Source organism: Topomyia yanbarensis, chromosome 3, assembly GCF_030247195.1.
Source record: "Topomyia yanbarensis strain Yona2022 chromosome 3, ASM3024719v1, whole genome shotgun sequence".
Classification (NCBI taxonomy): domain Eukaryota; kingdom Metazoa; phylum Arthropoda; class Insecta; order Diptera; family Culicidae; genus Topomyia; species Topomyia yanbarensis.
Genome location: NC_080672.1, coordinates 255,511,475 through 255,531,175, shown reverse-complemented (window position 1 = coordinate 255,531,175; position 19,701 = coordinate 255,511,475). Strand labels below are relative to the sequence as shown.

Sequence of the window (19,701 nt, the reverse complement as noted above, 5' to 3'; positions counted from 1 at the left end):
ATTTACACGATTTTTTCTAGGTGGGTATATCATAAAAAGACAGAGATTCGATCCATATAGAACACCATATGTACCTTCTTGATTTTCTAAAAAAAATCGATGAAGACGCAAGAATACCAGTTGGTCTGGATCTCAAACTAAAAAAAATAAAAAACGTTATTTCGCAGTTTATTTCTAGTCCCCCCAGAGTCTGCTTCAAATTTCAATCAAATCGGACAAGTCTAGCTACCGGACCAAACGAGTGAGCAATGTCAAATCAAACGAACCATTCTCACGCAATCGTGTTCATTGTTTTAAAATATGGCACTGAGAAACACGCAAAGTTTTCCAGTCCAATTCAGTGAGATGCAAAGTTTTATCCTTTCGGTAATTTATTTGATTTTCAACTTCAAACTTTACACACACACTTGTAAAAGCAATGATTGTTCCCTTTATGTAATGTAAATTAACATATCATAAAAATGCCAAACCAGTATTTAGTTCAATCTCGAGGAACATTCTCTAACACTGCAAATCGTTTGCAACAAATCAGATGAATATGGATAATTCCATGTCTGCTAAGCATCCATAAACAAACTTTTAATACAGGAGTGTTAATTTTGCACTACGACGTGCGGTGAGGCTGACGATGGGGGAAGGTCTCTAGTTTGTGCGTAAATATTTGATTAATAAAAGCTTTGAGAATAATATTCGCTCATGAGTCTAGCAAGGTGCGAAACCTGCAATATAACTGTCACTATAAGGAGCATTTGTACGATCACTGTACACATACAAACATCAATACCCGGTAGCAGTAAACATTTGCTGTTTGTATCGCTTTCCAGAAATTATGTGCGTGTGCCACAAAACTCATAATTTACTACTGCCTCGATTTAAGCGAGGTATCAAACGATGGAAGCAACGCTGGCTGCTTCATTCAGTTTATGGTGGATCGTTGCGCGAAAACAAATATTTTCTCAACCGCTGACAACCGCGATCCATTCCGAACCGCACCACGCTTTAAAGCCGCCCGGAGAATGGACTGTGTACCTACTCGACGCTCGGCTCAACCACACGACCGGACGATGCAAACCACATACATATAGCGATTACTCACGCGACAAGAGTAAACCGGGTAAATTATGTGTTTTGGTCGTTTGTGAACACTTATTTGTTTGACGAACATTCGTAGTTTACCCTAGTGTTTTTGTTTTTGGGAATTTAAGCAAACGTCTTTAGGCAATGTCATACTAAATAGCCTTAAGCTAAGGTCAGGCATCCCATAATTCCAGTTCTTCGTGACTTGAATGTCACACAGCTGACGATGACGGTGCACGTGGCCACAATGAAACAGCAAACCTACGAGAAACATGACCGTCGTTCTCCCCACCTCGGTGATTTTGTTTATATCTAACGTCAGCTCGCGGCGTTCGTCGCATTTCCATTGCACATTTTGAAATCTGTAAAATGATTCTCGCAAGTCGTGAGAGGCACCGCCACTTCGTACAATATGTTGCTCAGTTTAGTTTTCTTCGCCGAGCGAACCGAACGGACGAGACGTGATCCAAAAATTATTGCGCGGCGTTTTACTACTTAGTAGGTTTGGGTGTCAGTCAGTTCGTCAGTGACCCCGGCGCGATCTTTCCCCAATATTCAATGTTGACAACCAATTAGTAAGAATGCTGGAATTCGTGTTAACATTGATGAAAGTGGTCTACAGCACAGCTGCATATTTCATCAGAGGAAAATTCCTTAAACTTTGGCCTCCAGCCGATCGCCCAGTTGTAACCGTTCGCCAAGGAAAACTTCGTGGAGTTTCAGCGACCCTACCGAATGGTTTGTGCTATCATTACTTTAAAGGCGTTCCCTATGCTAAGCATCCACGTGGAGATCTGCGGTTCAAGCCTCCCGTTCCACTGGAATCCTTCGACACCCCCGTGGTCGAATGTTTGTTTGAACGAAGCGATTGCATTCAACAAGATCTGTTCACCAACCGTGTCGTCGGATCTGAGAAGGGGTTATACATGAATATTTACACACCGAATTTCAATGTTACCATCGATGATCAAAAGTATCCGGTTATGATATATATTCATGGTGGTGGATTTTTAGCCGGTACCGGAAGCAGTGTATTTTATAATCCGGTCCATTTGGTCCAGCAGGGGGTTATCGTGGTTGCGATGAATTATCGATTGGGACCGCTTGGTTTTCTCAGTTTTCCTAGTGCCGGAATCGCTGGAAATGCTGGACTGAAAGATCAAGTACGAGTTCTTTGAACACTCCGCACTGCATAAATTCACATTTGGTTTTCGTTTTTAGCTGATGGCGTTCAAATGGGTGAACGAAAATATCGCCCAGTTTGGTGGTGATCCGGGAAACGTGACGGTGTTCGGGGAAAGCGCAGGAAGCATATCTGCGTATCTTCATTATCTCTCGCCTAACTCAAGGTATGTAAACATTTCTTATTAGATTTAGATAAGACAAATAGATATTCTCCCGTTGGACAAACTGGATTTGACGTTGATGCGCTGTTGAGGTTATTTATTTGTTATAATTTTTGAGCTGCAATCAGAAACAATTTCAACTTTGTCATACTAGTCTGTTGACAACATTTTTGAATTTCCCATCTCTTTATTTTACTTTTCACAAATATGTAATGTTGCCTGTATCTTTGGAACATCTATATCAAAGTTTTTTCATATACAGAGTTTTTATCTTTTATAAAATTCCATGCGCGGAACTGAAAATGGAATCCAGGTGAGCAGTGACTGCTACCAATTACGCTATGCTTATACCTCTCTTTATAATAATTTTTCATATTCAATTATCTAATATTAGGGTCCATTGATACATTAATTCATTAATTGTCCAAAATTGACTCGCACATTTAATGATGTCTCATCACAATCTGGAACCAGATTGACGCTATACGGAAAAAATCCGTTGATAAATTTATGATAACAATATGACGATTTCATGAACTGAAAGATTTACGAAAACTGTGATCAAGTACCTGAAATTATGAATAATAAACCTCTTATCAATGTAATTATTTGTTTCCAAAAAACTTGTCGCCTCATATATATAGATTGCGTTACATTCGAATATCTGTGTTGCGTTGCGTTGCGTTGTGACGATGATTCTGGTAGATTGCACACTGACTTCATCTCTATCGTTCACGGGAAAGGATAAAGGATAAGGTAGACGGGAAGTGTTGGTGGAGCATCCACCTACTTAACGGAAGGGCGATGATTCATCAGACTCTTCTATATGTGTTGGAGAGTTGGAGGTTTAGAAAGGAATGATGTCTAGGAACCGCTCCAAGCAAGCAATGCGACATGTACAGCATATTTTATTAAGTAGTTGTTTAGTTAGTCTTCTAGTACACAATTAATCGAAAAAGAAAAGATCATGTTTAGTTTTTTGTTCTTTTAAACTTTGGGTAGCCGGCTACCGAGAGTATTCAATGTTTTCTAAACAAAAGAAATTTGAACTCCACACAGCCGACCGTGGGAGTACTGCCTAGAAAAGCTAATCTTATCTGCGTAACGGGCCGGATCACTATTTATTGCAACAGTATTTAGACAGATTTCGTTATTTGTTCTTTATGATATTTATGATATTTTATTGGATTGAAAACTACCGAGTTATAACATGTTATACAAAGAGTTATGATAACTTGAGATGTTATAAATAAAGGAAAGTATTTCCTATTTTCCACATCGGATTGAAGTGGAGATGAAGACATTTTATTATAATTTCAATCCAAACTAAAAGATTTTAGTATTGGTAGGTATATTTGTAATGATTGATTCCATTTTGTTGCTGGTAGCTATGTTAACCACCCCCCCCCCTTCCTCCTTGCTCTCCCCTTTATAACAACATGCTTCATAATTCCTCTTTTTACTCTTCAATGTGGGATGTAATTTTTGAATGGCCTTATAAAAGAGCTTCATAGGTAGTCGTTTTTTGAATATATGTTATTGCATGTAAGAGACAGCATGCGACAAATGATTAACTCTGGATTTGATAGCGTTTGATTTATAGATTCGAATGAATATGGCTCTGTCTGCGGAAATTTTCGGATTGAATTGTTATTTCATACCAAAATGTTGCTTTTTTAGCACAAAAACTTTCGATAACTCCACAGATATAAGAGATAGATTGTGTATTTCCTTATGCCGAACAAAATCTTAGAGCATTTTGAAATTCTAAAAAATCAGCCAGAAAAGTTATTTTGAAAAAATTAATTTTCAGGGATGTATCATAGAAAACTCCACAAATGTCTCTTAAAACTAAAAGATAGATACATAATCTCTTCAGCAAAGTTGTTTCTTATTACATTCCCTACAACTTTTCTCATCACAGTTTTTTATTCTTTTATAAATGACCATATAAAATTTGTTTCTCAGCTTTAAGGGGATTAATCACCAAACTAATACAGATAAGACCCGTTTTTATCAGCCCCTTGGCGAATTTTAAGCTGATAAAACAGGGACATTTAAATAATCAGGACTTATATTTTTCTGTCTTTTTAATAAACCGAAGCTCTTAAAATATTCTTCTTTGGTCCTTTGATATAGCCTCGCAACCTTGTCTGATTATTTACTTTAAGTTCCTCTGACAGTGCAAAATTTGAAAAAAAAAAAACAATATTTTTATTTTTTTGCATTTTTCGGATCTCTAAGATATGTAATATATGCCTAAGAAAGGAGTTACTCGAATTCAACTTGGTTCATCTGCTAGAGCCCATCAAACTACCAACTATCAATTTTCATATGAAGCTGATAAAATCGGGTCAAAAAGCTGATAAAATCTGGTATATCTAAAATCGGGGGCTGATAAAATCGGGTCTCCACTGTACTTTGAAAAAATGGGGAATATTCTATAGACAAACTATGCTGAAGGCACTATAGCTCAGGAAGTCAAAAAAAATTCGATCACATTTTTGCCTATTTGGAAACATTGTGCACCGGCGACGATTGGGTGCTATCAGCCTTCTGCCGATAGTAGCAGAATGAGAGAGTGCGAACAGGTCCAGTCGAAAAAACGCTTCTGTAAAAATACACAGTTGATCGGAAATCATCCAATAAGACTTCTTATGAATCTAACTTAAAGTTCCGTTATTGCCCGAGTATCAGGTTTACACGCTTTTATATTTCTCTTCAATGTTCGTTATTATCGCTCATACACGTGTATTTCACATCGAATGTATTCGAGCATTAATTACTTTTCTTCGCTATTAGAGCTCACAACTCGAACGAATCCTTGTATACAAAAACTCATTACACCATTCAACTCAACGCTCAAATATACACCATTACACTAAAACCTCCATTTACGAACTCTTTTTTTTACGTAATATTCGATTTACGTAACTTTTTTACGAACTAAATTGGAAATAACGAACTTTTTTTTACGAACTAAATTCGAAATAACGAACTCCTTTTGAAAAGTTTGAGTTCGTACACTACAGCATGAAGTTATATGCACTGGTGTGCAATAAAATAGGTGTGGTCGATTTTTTTTCGCAAAAATGATATTTAAAAAAATTAGGTTGTACTATTTTTTTCTAACAATATTTTCACGAACATGTATCTAGTGCGTAAGTTTATAACGCATTGCTGGTGAATAACTGCTATGTTAAACATAATCATTCAGTCAAAAACTCTTACACTGGTTGTGCAAAATATTAGGTGTATTTCAAAAACGAAGCATAAAAACAAAAGAAACATTGCATAACGAATTCATTAACATTTGATTTTCATTTTTTTATAACATTTTGAACTAATTCATTTTCTCAATCTTTTGCTGCTCAATCTTTTAATGCTGTTTCCCCTATTTTTGATAACTTCTTGACACCGGTGAGGCATGGAGTTCACGAGCTTGTGCAGCTTTTCAGTTGGAATACTTTCCCACGTTTTTTTTTAACTGCAATCCACAGTTCAGTTTTATTCTTTGGTTTCGGTGTAGTTTTATTCAGCTCATTTTTCACCATTCCCATAGATTCTCTATAGGGTTGAGGTCCGGTGACTGAGAAGGCCATTTCAGGACATTCAGTTTGTTTCTCTCAAAAACTGCTTTGGCCGTTTTTGACGTGTGCTTCGGGTCATTATCCTGTTGAAATGTCCAGATTAGAGGCATTTCTTCTTCGGCGTGCTGAAGCATAACTTTCTCTAAGATTTCAGTGTACACCGTTTGCGTCATGATTTGTTGTATCCAGTGAATTGGACCCATACCATACCATGATAAGCACCCCCAAACCATAATACAACCACCTCCATGCTTAACGATTTTCAAAGTATACTCTGGATAAAAAGCTTTGTTCTTAGGTCGTCTCACAGGTTTCGAGGAGCTGTCAGAGCCAAAAAGGTTGATTTTAGTTTCATCACTCCATAAAATGTTTCGCCATTTTGAAACTGGCCAATGTACGTGTTCCTTAGCGAATTGCAGTCTACATTTTCTGTTTTTAGCCAAAAGTAATGGAACTTTTCTAGGACGTCTTGCACGTAGATTTTGTTCTATTAAGCGTCTCCGAATTGTACTGGTGTCAACTTTGAGACCAAGCTCGTCTCTAATGTCCGTTGATGAAGCAAATGGGTGTTTTTTCGAGTGCCTTGCAATCTGCCGGTCCTGCCGTAAAGTCGTATTTCGAGGTTTACCGCGCGTTTCGGCACGTGGACGCCATTCCATGTCATTTGTAATTGTGCTTTGAGAACACATTAGTAACTCTGATATCGTTTTATATTTACCTTCATTCCGGAGCTTGATGATTAAATTCCGTAGTTCTGGTGAACAATGTTTGCCTCGTCCCATCGTAACTGTAAACAATTGATGTAAATTTATAACTTTTCAGCAAAGCCAATCATATGATTTGCAATCCAGTACGCCATTGTACGATTAAAAATAAATATTGGCAAAAATTTAGAATGAGAATGGCTCAAAACAAAACACACCTATTATATTGAACAGTCCAAAATAAATGATTTTCAAAACAGGCGATGTTATCCCGTCAACAAAAGAAACCTACTTGATTTGTTTACATCACCGTTGTGCCATAAAGGTAAGCTGCTATAATCAATAGGTTGTGTTCTTTGCTATTGCGTTGTTAGCAGTGTGGCGTAATCAGCAACTATAAATATGGTTCACATCTATTTTATTGCACACCAGTGTACTTATGTCTTCTTAGTTAATTGTTACTATTATAAGTTGGGCATTTTCGGAATAAGGTTGACGAGTGCATGACGGAAATTGCTGTCTTGAGCCATTTTGGAATCCAAGATGGCGACTTCCGGTTTAGATAAATTCTCTATAATTTCAACAATATGGGTATTTTCGGGATGGGGTTGACGAGTGCATAACGGAAATAGAACCCATATTGCTGGTTATGGAGAATATTACTCAACCGGCAATCGTCATATTGGACTGCGAAAAGGTTCCAATTGTCTATTTTCAGCATCTACTTAGCAAGCCCGTTCCAAAAATACCCATATTGCTAGGGTTATCGAGAATATTGCTCAATCGGAAGTCGCCATATTGGATTTCAAAACGGTTCCAATTATCCATTTGCAGCATTTATTTAGCAAGCCCGTTCCAAAAATACCAATATTGTTAGGGTTATCGAGAATATTACTCGACCAACGAATATTAATAAGAATGTGAAGCAAACTTTTTTTACGAATTAAATTCCAAATAACGAACACTTTTTTTATAAACTAATTCAATTTACGAACCCCCGGTTTGGTTTGTACATGGAGGTTCAGTGTAATAGCCACTAAATTAAAATATTTAGAATTTTTTATTTAATTGATTTAATTGATAATACAAAAAAACGCTCAGAGAAATCGTTCTTGACCTGCTAAAGACAAATGAAAAATGTCATTTTTCATAATTTTCCTTATATTTCCAAAATATTATTGTCGTTTTTAATCACACTGTATTTTTTGGGCAGATTCTTTGTTCTGAATAGGCAAATTCTAGATTTAAGGGGTTATTATGTTGAGGTCGGCCAAAAAATCGAACTTTTTTTTTATTCTTCTATCGTAAAGCTCAGATTCTTAAGAAGGTTATCTCAAATTTTTATAGAGATCGGAGCAGTGGACGCAAAGTTATAGCGTTTTTCATCTTGCTCCCTTATGGAGGTGTTGCTTATACTTGAAACTTTAAACGCGATTATCTCGAAATCATGTTTCCTAAAAGCATCTTTGCGGTTCAACCGATCTCAAAACTTTTTTTTGACTTGCTCGTAATTTAACTACCATGTCCTTGAACAATTCCATTTTTTCGTCAAAATTTTCATATTATTGTTATGAATTTTTTAATAATTTTTTGATTTTTTGGAAAAATCGTCCCCTTTTCCTTAAAGAAGATTTTTTTTTAATCGATCGTTCAAGGACACCACAGGTACATATACCAATGATTTTTTTTAGTTTGATGGTTTCTGTTAAGCTGTTGGATTGGAATTGTAGTCACGGCAGGAATCAGGAATCAGAATATATTGGCTCAAATGGCACGTTCCCCGTACATAGTCGGGGATTTGTGCCTTGCCGTGTGTTTTCATCATTTCCTGAGCGGAAGGAAAGGACAAGGAGGTGTGGGGAAGTAGACTTGGAAGGGTGGGAAAAATAACAGCACAAAACAAAAAATAAACAACAGGTAAGTTAAACTCACAAGTAGCTCAATTTGCCTGCGAATAAGCCTAAAGCTCTTTACCACATTGGATAAGAAACTTTAGTATGTCTCTGAGTCTCAGTCGACCAAACATGGTTTCGTCTATATAAGGACGGCTGAAGACTCGTAATCGCAATTGCGCTAGCGCTGGGCAGTTGCATATCAGATGATATGAGGTTCCGTAGTCGGATTCACAAAGATCACATGAAAAAGACTCAGCGCGCTGAATAGTTGCCATGTGATAATTGAGTTTGCAGTGGCCGGTTAAAGCCCTGGTCAGCATGCCGCAGTGGAGCTTCGAAAAATGTAAGAGATTTTTCGAAACCACTGGGCATGGTTGTTCTAGAAACGCCTTTGTTTGGCGACACGTTTGTAGATTTCTCCAATAATTGCGGTGCTCGGACGAAGCCCAGGACCGTATTTTTTCCCTTATCCAACTTGTCGAAATTGGCAGCGCGGGCTCAGGACCAACGAAGTCAATCGCTGAACCTGCCCTGGCCAATTCGTCAGCCCATTCATTTCCAGTAATACCGCAATGTCCGGGCACCCAGACAAGGTAGATAGTGTTGACAATGCTTAGTTCTTCGATTTGGGTTCGGCACGCGATCACTAGCTTGGACCGGGATTTGTCTGAGCTAAGGGCCTTGATTGCAGCCTGACTATCGGAGCAGAAGTTTATAACTCTGCCGGACAAACTCAGTTGAAGGGCCGATTGCACCCCGCACATAATCGCAAAGATTTCTGCTTGGAATACAGTACAGTATCTACCTAGTGAGTGAGATTGTTCCAGTCTCATTTCACGACAGTAGACACCAGCACCAGCACGTCCCTCCATCAGAGAACCGTCAGTGTAACAAACCACTTGCGTTTGTTGTTGTCTTTCCATAAAGCCAGACAACCACTCCTCTCGAGAGGGAATCTTAACATGGAATGTCCTGTAAGGAAAACTACAAGTGAGTGTAATATCGCTGGGAGCAAGAATATCTTCACCCCATGTAACCATTTGTGACCACAATCGTGTATGACTGGTAGCAAGATCAACATGATTACTGTTCCAAATCCCAGTAACCTGCAGTCTGTATGCACATGATAGTGCTTCTTGTTTTAAGTGTATGTGTAATGGTTTGATATTTAGAAGTGCCTCAAGAGCAGCAGTCGGAGTCGTGGTGAAAGCACCAGTCAACGCCATGAGCGCCATTCTTTGCAGATGGTTTAGCTTTGACTGGACTGTCACCACCTCTCCCCTCTGCCACCACACAAGGCATCCGTATGACAGTATTGGACGTACAATTGTCGTGTAAATCCAATAGATGTATTTAGGTTTGAGACCCCAGGTCTTTCCAAAAGTTCGTCTGCACTGCCCGAAGGCCATGCACGCTTTCTTGACTCTGAACTCAATGTGAGCAGACCAATTCAGTTTGGAATCCAATATGACTCCAACGTATTTGACTTGATCTGCACACAGCAGCTCAGAATCAAAGAACTGCAAGGGACGAACCCCGGTTGTTATTCGCTTCTTCGTGAAAAGAACCATTGAAGTTTTGCTTGGGTTAACTGATAGTTTAACTTGTCGACACCACTGTTCGACAGCTCTTAATGCCTGTTGCATCAAGTCAAAGATTGTTCCGATGCAAAATCCAGTAATTAGTATTTGGTAATCGTCAGCAAACCCGTAGGTTGGAAATCCAAGCTCATTGAGTTTCTTCAACAAGCCGTCAGCTACTAAGTTCCATAACAAAGGTGACAGAACGCCGCCCTGAGGACAACCGCAAATACTCAACTTCCGTATCTCAGCCTGTCGCAGTGACGAGCAAAGTATGCGGTTACTAAGCATTGCGTTTATCCAACCTGAGATACATGCAGGTATCCCATGACCGCGCGTCGCTTCCAGAATATACTGGAAGGACACATTGTCAAAAGCACCCTCAATATCTAGGAATACACCCAAGCTAGATTGCTTGAGCGAGAAGGCTTTCTCAATGTTGTAAACAACATCGTGAAGCAGAGTGATCGTGGATTTCCCACACTGATATGCATGTTGCATTTTGTGCAGTGGATATTCAACTAAACTAACGTTCCTGATGTGATGATCGATTATCCGTTCCAAAGCTTTCAGAAGAAAAGAACTTAAGCTGATAGGCCTAAAACTCTTGGCTTCTTCATAGCTTGAGCGCCCCCCTTTGGGAATAAATGTAACAGTTATTTCTCGCCATGCTTTCGGGATATACCCGGTAGCAAGACTGGAAAAGAAGAATTTTTTTTAATCGATCGTTCAAGGACACCACAGGTACATATACCAATGATTTTTTTTAGTTTGATGGTTTCTGTTAAGCTGTTGGATTGGAATTGTAGTCACGGCAAACCTTTTTGAAAAAATTTGTTTTGCGGAAATTGCTATAGCTTCGACAATTATTAATATTTTTTTATTTTCTCAAGTGGATTTTACAAATTGGACAATACACTATGCTAAACGTATAACAAGTACTTCATAAAAATATAGCTACATATCTTTATAAAAATTCAAACTTTTCCCTTTTTTCCCGCATCTCAACATATATAACCCCTTAAATGGCTGGCGTCCAAAAGGGGCTAACTCACATTTTGCATTTTTTACAGGAAACGGAGAAAACTTCCGCATTTCCAAAATAACATTGTTTTATTGCAAAAGTACATTATTTTATTAGTAGTTCATTGACCCATGTTGTCTAGAAAAAATAAGATCATTACATGTACTACTTTTCAATTCACGAGCATTTTCGTAATTCGGGGGGCTAACCCTCTAGAATCCAAAAGAGGATAACCCACAATTAACACCCTTATCGTTCATTATACAGTTTTGGTGTATTTGGCAAAGTTGTTGTGTGACATCCAACGCTTCATTTGATCGTTTCATGTTAGTTCGGATTTCAGTCGCTGGGGCGGCGCTGTTATCAACATTTGAATGGAACGAGATAGAAACATGGTGTCTACAGCAAAGTTGTGTATCAGGTAATTATAAGTATATCTTCTAAAGATATCAACTTTGTAGGTCCTACAGGTTTTGAAATATCGCGTAATTTTGAAAACATAACCTGTAAGTAAATGTTTTAACTAAAACCTTCTCTATCTCAAAACGTACCGGACATACAAAGTTTGCATCTTCAGAAGATATGTTTAAAATGATAGCTACAACTTTCTCGAAGACACCACATTTCTATATAGCTTCATTAAAAAGTTGGAAAAACAGCGCCGTCCTAGCGAATGAATTCCGAACTCATGTGATTCAACCATATAAAGCGCTAAGTGCCACACAGCAACTCTTCCGAAGACACCATAACTCTATAACGAAAGAAAATAATTGATTCAACGTTTTTCAACTTTCCGACCACAATGTACCGTTTTTCTCTTAATCCCCCTTTATCTTAATTATTGCTCGGTCAACTTTCAATATAGAGACATAACACCTTCACTGGAGTTTTCAAAAAAAAATATGCTCAATAATATACATTTGTGCAAGATATATGTATTAGATAGAAAATAGCCATACATAGCTAGTGTATGAACGGCCCTCACCTTCAGGAACGACTGTTTGCGCCGAAACGTCAATGTACAATGCAATCCAACTAAAACAATATTAAATCGAGTTCACCGATATGTGAGCTATAACACAAAATTTACTGATTGCGAATCGATTGACAACTTTTTCTTAAATCCCCGGAAAACGTTCGAGAAAACTTGAATTTCAATGAATGAATGAAGACTCAATGTGGGGTTAGCCCCTTTTGTACGCCAGCTAGTACTGGGATTACTTCCATGGTCAACTTTGACTGCGTATAGTAAAAACTTTAAAAATTCTTTTCAAAATTCTTAAATGGCAGTACACGTAGATTACTTAGAACTATTTTGATTTCGGAAAAAAATGTGGGTAAGCCCCTTTAGGACGCCAGCCATTCATTCGTTGAACCATTCTGTTGACTGTGCTGTATTGCTGTAGCACATAATCAGATTGCAAAGTTCATGTCCGTAAACGGACTATCATCGCCGGTGAAGCATTTATTTTGCTAATCACTGCTGACGGTAACTAAATAACAATAATTACTTTATCGCTTTACTACTGGCAGTTTACAAACATTTTTTCAAGATTGGTATACGTATCATTAAAAATCAAGATGAGGAAAACCGTAATTATTTTCAATATGCTGAGTTATGCTGTATTACTCGTGAGCACAAAGAAGCACAGTTAATGCCAGATTTTAATCCGATAAAGTATATATGGCAAGTGCGTCGACGAATGACACCCCAAGCGGGATAGATGCTCTCAGGGTTGTTGTTTTAAATAATCATTTATTGTTTATTGGTTTTCTTTATCAAATTTATAATATTTTTTGTATTTCGATTCTACTCGTCAGTGACTGATACCAGCTACGGTCAGACGAGAAATCTAAACTGTTACCACTCTGGAACTTTTGCCCTATATTAAATTGGGATCGAGAAGGTTCAATAAGTTCATCCAAATAAACTCACAAATTGTCATTCCACAAAAAAAATAATAACTCACAACAAATAATAAATTTTTGTTTTAGTTGGTTATTGGCATGCTTTAAGTTTTTCTAAAAGTATTATTTTTAAACGTGCTTTAGCTTGCCATAAATCTTGACCAAATGCTAATTTTTCTTTTAAAAATTCCTTCCGTTTAATTCCACTATAATAATAATAATGAAAAACGGTTGCTTTTCACCATTTCGATGGGCTCAACGGAAGATATTTGAATTTTACTAAATGTACTTTTTTATTTCAAATGTGATATGCTTTTTTACTGTAACTCGAAAACTGTTCCACTGCAAAGTTTTTGGACTTTATTTTCGGATTCAGCACACGATTTTTCATTGAAAATGACCACCAGTTCATTGAGTTCATAAATGCTGTAAACTTGTGTTTCAGACAAAAAACACGTCGCAACGTTACTTATGTGAAATGTGATTTCTTTGATTTCTTCAAAGAGTGTGATTAAGGTTCAACTGAGAAAGCTTGAAAAAACGGTCATCTTGAAAAACGAAAAGAGAAGTTTTCGTACACAGTTGGAAATTTTTTTCATGAAAATCAATAGTACTCGAATGCCTGAACACTTTGATTCATTTTCATAAAGATTTTTGCAACGGTGTGAGAAAAAACTACTTTTTTCGTTTTCCAAGATGGCCGCCTTTCCAGGATTTCTCAGTTGTTTCTTACAATTAAGTTACTGGATTATTTAAACTATTGCAACAAGACTTATCACAATTTCCTGTCTTTTGTTGTTACAGCAATCTCTTTTATAAAACTGTTATTAAATAACTTTTATGCAAATAAAGTTCATTTGTAGGTTTCCTATTGGTTTTAAGTCGACTACTTCTTACAAGGAGAGTTAAAAAGAGACCATCTTGTGTCTAGATCGGTAGTACTCGGCCTCGCACTCATTTTGCGCTTGCCCGTATCGTTTGCCTTTTCATCCACTGCATTGTCTCAGGTGTTACTTTTTATAGAGCTGTTTTAATTGTAGTGTAAGTGTGTACGAAACCACATAGTACAGTAGGATTCCGTTTTTGCCAACAATATTTTTTTCAGTTGCCAAAACTGGAACCGTGCCAAAAATGGAACCTTACCTTGACAGCTTTTATTTAAAATTTGTGACATCATAAATGTTACAAGAACATTAATTATAAAAGAATATGTGAAATGGTATGAAATAATAGAAAAAATCAACAAATTTAACTTGATTCGCTATGCCCGCCCCCATAATATATAGCAAATATAACTCCTATGTTTGGAAATAAAGTCTAAAGCGATATCCATTATTACAACAAAATGATTGAGCATTTTTCAAAAGATTTACTATGAACAAAAATAATGTTGCCAAAAACGGAACCCATTTGTTGCCAAAAACGGAACTTCCTTGTTGCCAAAAATGGAGCATGCCAAAAAACGGAAGTGCCAAAAACGGAATCTTACTTTACCAAACCTGTGTAGCACCGTGCTTGAGTTGGCCGTTATCTCTCTTTTAATACGTGAAAAATCTGTATCTATAGCATAAATTTTATATTTTTTAAAAAGTTTTAATCTAGTGTTTAGTTTATATTATAGAAATTTTTAATTTGAATGCAGCAGTATTTATAATTATACGTGAATGTTAGGAACGTAACGGAACGGTTACAAAATGATAATGAACTCAATTTTTTTACAATTTTCCTACCTTATTCTAAAAAAATTAATAAAAGATACTCTATATGGAAGATGACATGGCGGCTGTCGTATACACGACCTAGCACTGAACACTAAAACAGATTTTATCAAACAAATTATGTCTAAATACGAAGAATACTAAAATAAGTTATACATATTATACAAACACCTAGTTAAAAATGAAATATGGAACTATATTACTATACTATCATTAAATTTTTTAATGCATCCAATTACAAAATATACTAATGGAGAAAAATGGCATACACATTTAACACCAAGTCTTGGTATGATACCATAAACTGATATACTCGGGTAATCGGCCAGCTATTTTCTTCTGGTCGGGCAGACCTAATCCTTCTTATTTGAGTATCGACTGCATATCACCGAGAGATTGCTCAACCTATAAGAAAGCAACGCTGATCACATGTCAGTGCTGTAACTAGACTGCTATTGGGAGGCGTTTCGAATTCCTCTCATCAGAATCCGACACTATCTTAGTGACAGGACTAAGCTAGGATTAACGCTAGCTGCAAAAAAATACTACAACACAATGACGTTAGTCTTTAATGACGGATTGCCACGTCTATATGCCCATTCACAAAGGTGAGATCGACGGTGTAGTCACCATTGAACTGGAGTCGACTGTTTCCAATTTTTAGGTTAGGTGTATGGCTTTGCAGTCTAATTTTTAAGCAAAAACAAACTCTTCTAACTTCATCGGTAACCGGTGTAGCCACCGATTGGAGTGTGTCGTGCGTGGTTTTGCTGAAGTAGAGGGTTGGCTGTTTCCAAAGCCCTGTGCTCCAGTGAGCGAAGATGTTGTATAGCTATCGCACTAGACGGCACAAAGGGGTGTATCTCTTCAAACTCGTGTCGGGTGACTTTTGGAGGGATTGTGTTGCGTTTTATTATGTCAGCTATGCCGAAAGTAGTCTGCCTGACCAGTTGTTTGTACCGTGCGTTATGCATTACAGTATTGCACTAACTACAAGCGAATGGACTATTATATGAGTCAGGTTCGGTGTAATTCCGCTAAATATACCAGCTTGAGAGAGATCTGCCACAAAGCCGAAGCAAACAGCTTCTAGTCTTAGAAATTCGAGATTGGAGCGGAAAACCAATATCATAAACTCCTTTTTCAATATTCAGAGAAAGAGAAAAAAGTTTCAAAACACTGTTCTTTCTAACTAAAATGACAATAAAAGTTGTTGTCATCAAACTAAAAACTGAACCGAAGCAATAAATCGTAGAAACACGACAGTTACTATAATTCCATTGCATGTTGTGCACTTTGTATACATATATTATCACGACTAATTTGTTTGTCCTTATAATGCAGTTAAGTTAATTTACTTTTTTTTTAATTCGTAGGAAATACTTCCACCGGGTAATCTGCCAGAGTGGAATTCCTGCCAGTGAAACCTTCTTTCAAAGTTCCGGAAGCGAAAAAGCACGGAAATTAGCCAACATTTTAGGATACACCGGGAATTCCGATGAGGAGGCGTTAGGTAGGTGTATTCCAACCATGTCAGATCAATCTTCAAATTTTTTTTAACACGTTTTCCAAATGTTATTTCAGAAACCTTAATGAAAGCCTCGCCAAGTGCTTTAATCAAGAACCAGCATAAAGTGCTGACAAATGAAGAAAAACGCATGGGTGTCAAATTCGCCTTTATGCCAGTCATCGAAGATCTCCTCAGTGAAGATAGCATCATCACGCAGACTCCAGAAGAAATCCTAAAATCTACCAAACTCGACATGCCCATTATCGATGGATGCAATAGTGGCGAGGGAATTCTTTCCCTGTTTTTGATGAGCAGTCGGATCCACTTGGGTAACTGTTATAACACAACTGTTGGGTAAATCCGAAAAGTTGGATCGCGTTGAAGTGGGAAAGTTCATTCGAAAGTTCTACTTTGGGGAAAGGCCAGTGACGAAGAGCACCTACGAACAGATGAGTGATGCTATGGCTGATAACTATTTCATCACTAACTCGATGATCAACGCCGAATGGATAGCAAAGTATCAGCCGAACATTCCCCACTATCACTACAGGTTTACGTTCCATGGACGGTTTAGCTTCACGAAGCGACTTTTCAATCAGACGCATATCAACGGAGCCTGTCACGGTGATGATGTATTCTACATTTTCAGGTTGTTGTTGTTTGTCAAAGCATTTCCTTATATTACACAGTTTATCCGTGTTTCAGTCCTACATTTTTGCCAAATCTTCCGGAAGAAAGTGCAGAGTGCCGAGTTCGACAGACGTTTGTTAAACTTTGGACAAATTTTGCCAAATACAGCAATCCTACTCCGGACAATCAATGTTTAGGATTTAAATGGGAACCCGTCACTAAGATTGACAGAGATACCGGTGACTTCGGACTAGACTGTTTGGAGATCGACACTAACCCGAGAATGATACAAAATCCGTACCCGGAGCGACTCAAGTTTTGGAGAGATATGCTGAAGCAGTACAGGCGAGGTTTTCTGTGATAAGAAATAAATGTGTAATCTGTTATATAATTTTTATATTAGTAATGAATAAGCAAATTAAATAAGTGTATGTAAAAATGTAAATAGGTGTGTTATACTATGTGTTGACTTGTAAGAATATGAAAATAGAAATCTAGAATCAATAAATGTGTTCCAGCAGGTTGCTAAATTTGTACTCATAATCGGTTTCATGCAGAAGGTCAAAAACTCACAATCTGCAAATATCCAAAATTATCCATCTAAAATTACGATTCCAACATTGCTATGGTCTCAATCGTTTATATTTTTATATAAAAAGCATTACTGCCATTTGCGAAAAAGGTAATTTTTCAAATTAGGAAATTCTAAGATGCTCATTCGAATACACTCTTCTTTGACAATTTCATATGAAGTTGTTCTTCTATATAATGAAACTGATAACATGTAGAATAAGATAATTGAAAAAAAAGATGAGATGGCTCTATATTAGCATCTATAATGCATAACAGCATAGCCGACATATAGCATTATCGCTTGGTCTACATGCATATGTAGATCTGATATAACGCATACATGCTTCAAGGATCTTTAAAGCATGTAAGCTTTACATGTGCGTTTATCGCCATTATAGAGCAAATAGAAAGCCGATATATGCTATTATAATGCTGTGGGTTTTTTCGTTATGCAACTCTTCTTGAAGATTATATTCGGCATATTTCATTTCAATCGAACATATGCAATATAGTCCAGGCAACAAACGCAGCGCACTTACCGTGAAGGACGAGGCAAGGTACCTCAGTTCGAGACTTACTAAAGGTAAGTTTTGTAAAACACTCATATCATGTGAGAACGAAAACCCTTTAAGGATATTCATTACAATTCATTAGAAGAGAGTCAATTGTCGTCAATTTAAACAAAACATTTTATTTCATTTTTTTTCCTTTTTGGTCATCATACTGAAAGGAAACATGAAAAATGGTTTGCATGGCGGAGAATGACAGCCAACTAAAGCTTTTTATTGGCATCAGTAGTGCTAATATAAGGCTTTCAAATTTGACATTTGTATGCTGGTGCTATATAATAGCATTAGTTCTGCAGAAACAAGCTGTAAATCTGTGCACAGTAATAGCACTATATTTCGCCTTTTCTGGCATAATACCAGCATTATATGAGTATTTAGGGCTTCACGGCTCTTTAAGACAACTTTATATGTCCTGAGAATGATCAAATACTTCTATTTGACGGCAACGAAAACTCGAATTGTATGCTCCAATTGTCGTACTACTGTTTGAGTCAATTCGTTGAATAAAGATGGCGAACGCTGCTCTAACTACTTCAAATGGACAGGTCGTTCAAAGAAATAAGGCTAAAATAGGCTTCATACCCCAGTTGTTTGTGATTAGTTTCATATCGCATTAAAGCTCAGCATGGAATTTCACAGTAGTGGAAAGTGCTCTGAGGAAGTGTCCGAAATATAGCCAGCAATCAGTAGCGTATGCAACGCTTACATCTCAAAAGTCTAATAAGTTAGAAAGATGGTGTTTTCGGCAAAGTTCTAGAGGAGATCAAACGCTACGCGATTATGGACAAATCAAACTGAGATAGATCCGCCAGGCGGCGCTAGTGAGCATGTAATATTTTTCAAAGTATCTCGAGATCATGATAATTTAGAAGTGTGGCAAATAGATAATTTCGGAAATCAACTTGAAAAAACTTTGAAAACTTTGTGGGCGCTAATCGCTAATCGGAATATCATTCAGATAAGTATAGTGTGTAGTAATACAGACTGTTATTGTTCTGTGATTTTCGGATTTCTTTCGCTGCATCGGCTGGCTTTGTAAGTTTCCCCGCAGCGAGGTGACGCAGTGTTATTTTTTTGGTTTTGTCCCGCTTCTCCAGCTGTTGTTTAATTTGCCTATAATGAGTGGCCTGTGTGCAAAGTGTACGGGCACGGTGAGTCTCGCCGAAGGTCTTGTACTATACCTTTTTTGCGGCGATAAATACCATTAAAAATGTTCCGGGTTAACAAAGGCCATGGTGAATTGGGTGGCTGATAATACAAGTCTTTGCTACAAGTGTGCGAAATGTTTATCAGGCCAGTCTTCTGGTGTGCAGGATGTCTTTTCGATAATCATTGAGTTGGATAAGAAGATGAAACAATTAGCTTCCATTTCTGAATCTCTCACTGATGCCCGAAAAAACGTCGATGCACAGATAAAGATCGCAGCAGAAAACCGAATAGAAAACTGATCAGGTCTTTCAACAACTCTCTCGAGAGTAAATTGGCTAGTTTGGAAAATAGTGTTGCGAAAAAGTTGGAAGATTTGAAAAGTTGTTTTAATGAAAATGTTAAGCGTGAAATTAAATTAGTTGGAATGA

At 37.4% G+C, this 19,701-nt stretch overlaps 1 pseudogene; it reads left to right on the top strand.

The window, feature by feature from the left end:
- The first annotated feature begins 1,455 nt into the window (after positions 1-1,455).
- LOC131694244 (esterase B1-like) lies at positions 1,456-17,427 on the top strand (annotated as a pseudogene).
- The last annotated feature ends 2,274 nt before the right edge of the window (positions 17,428-19,701 follow it).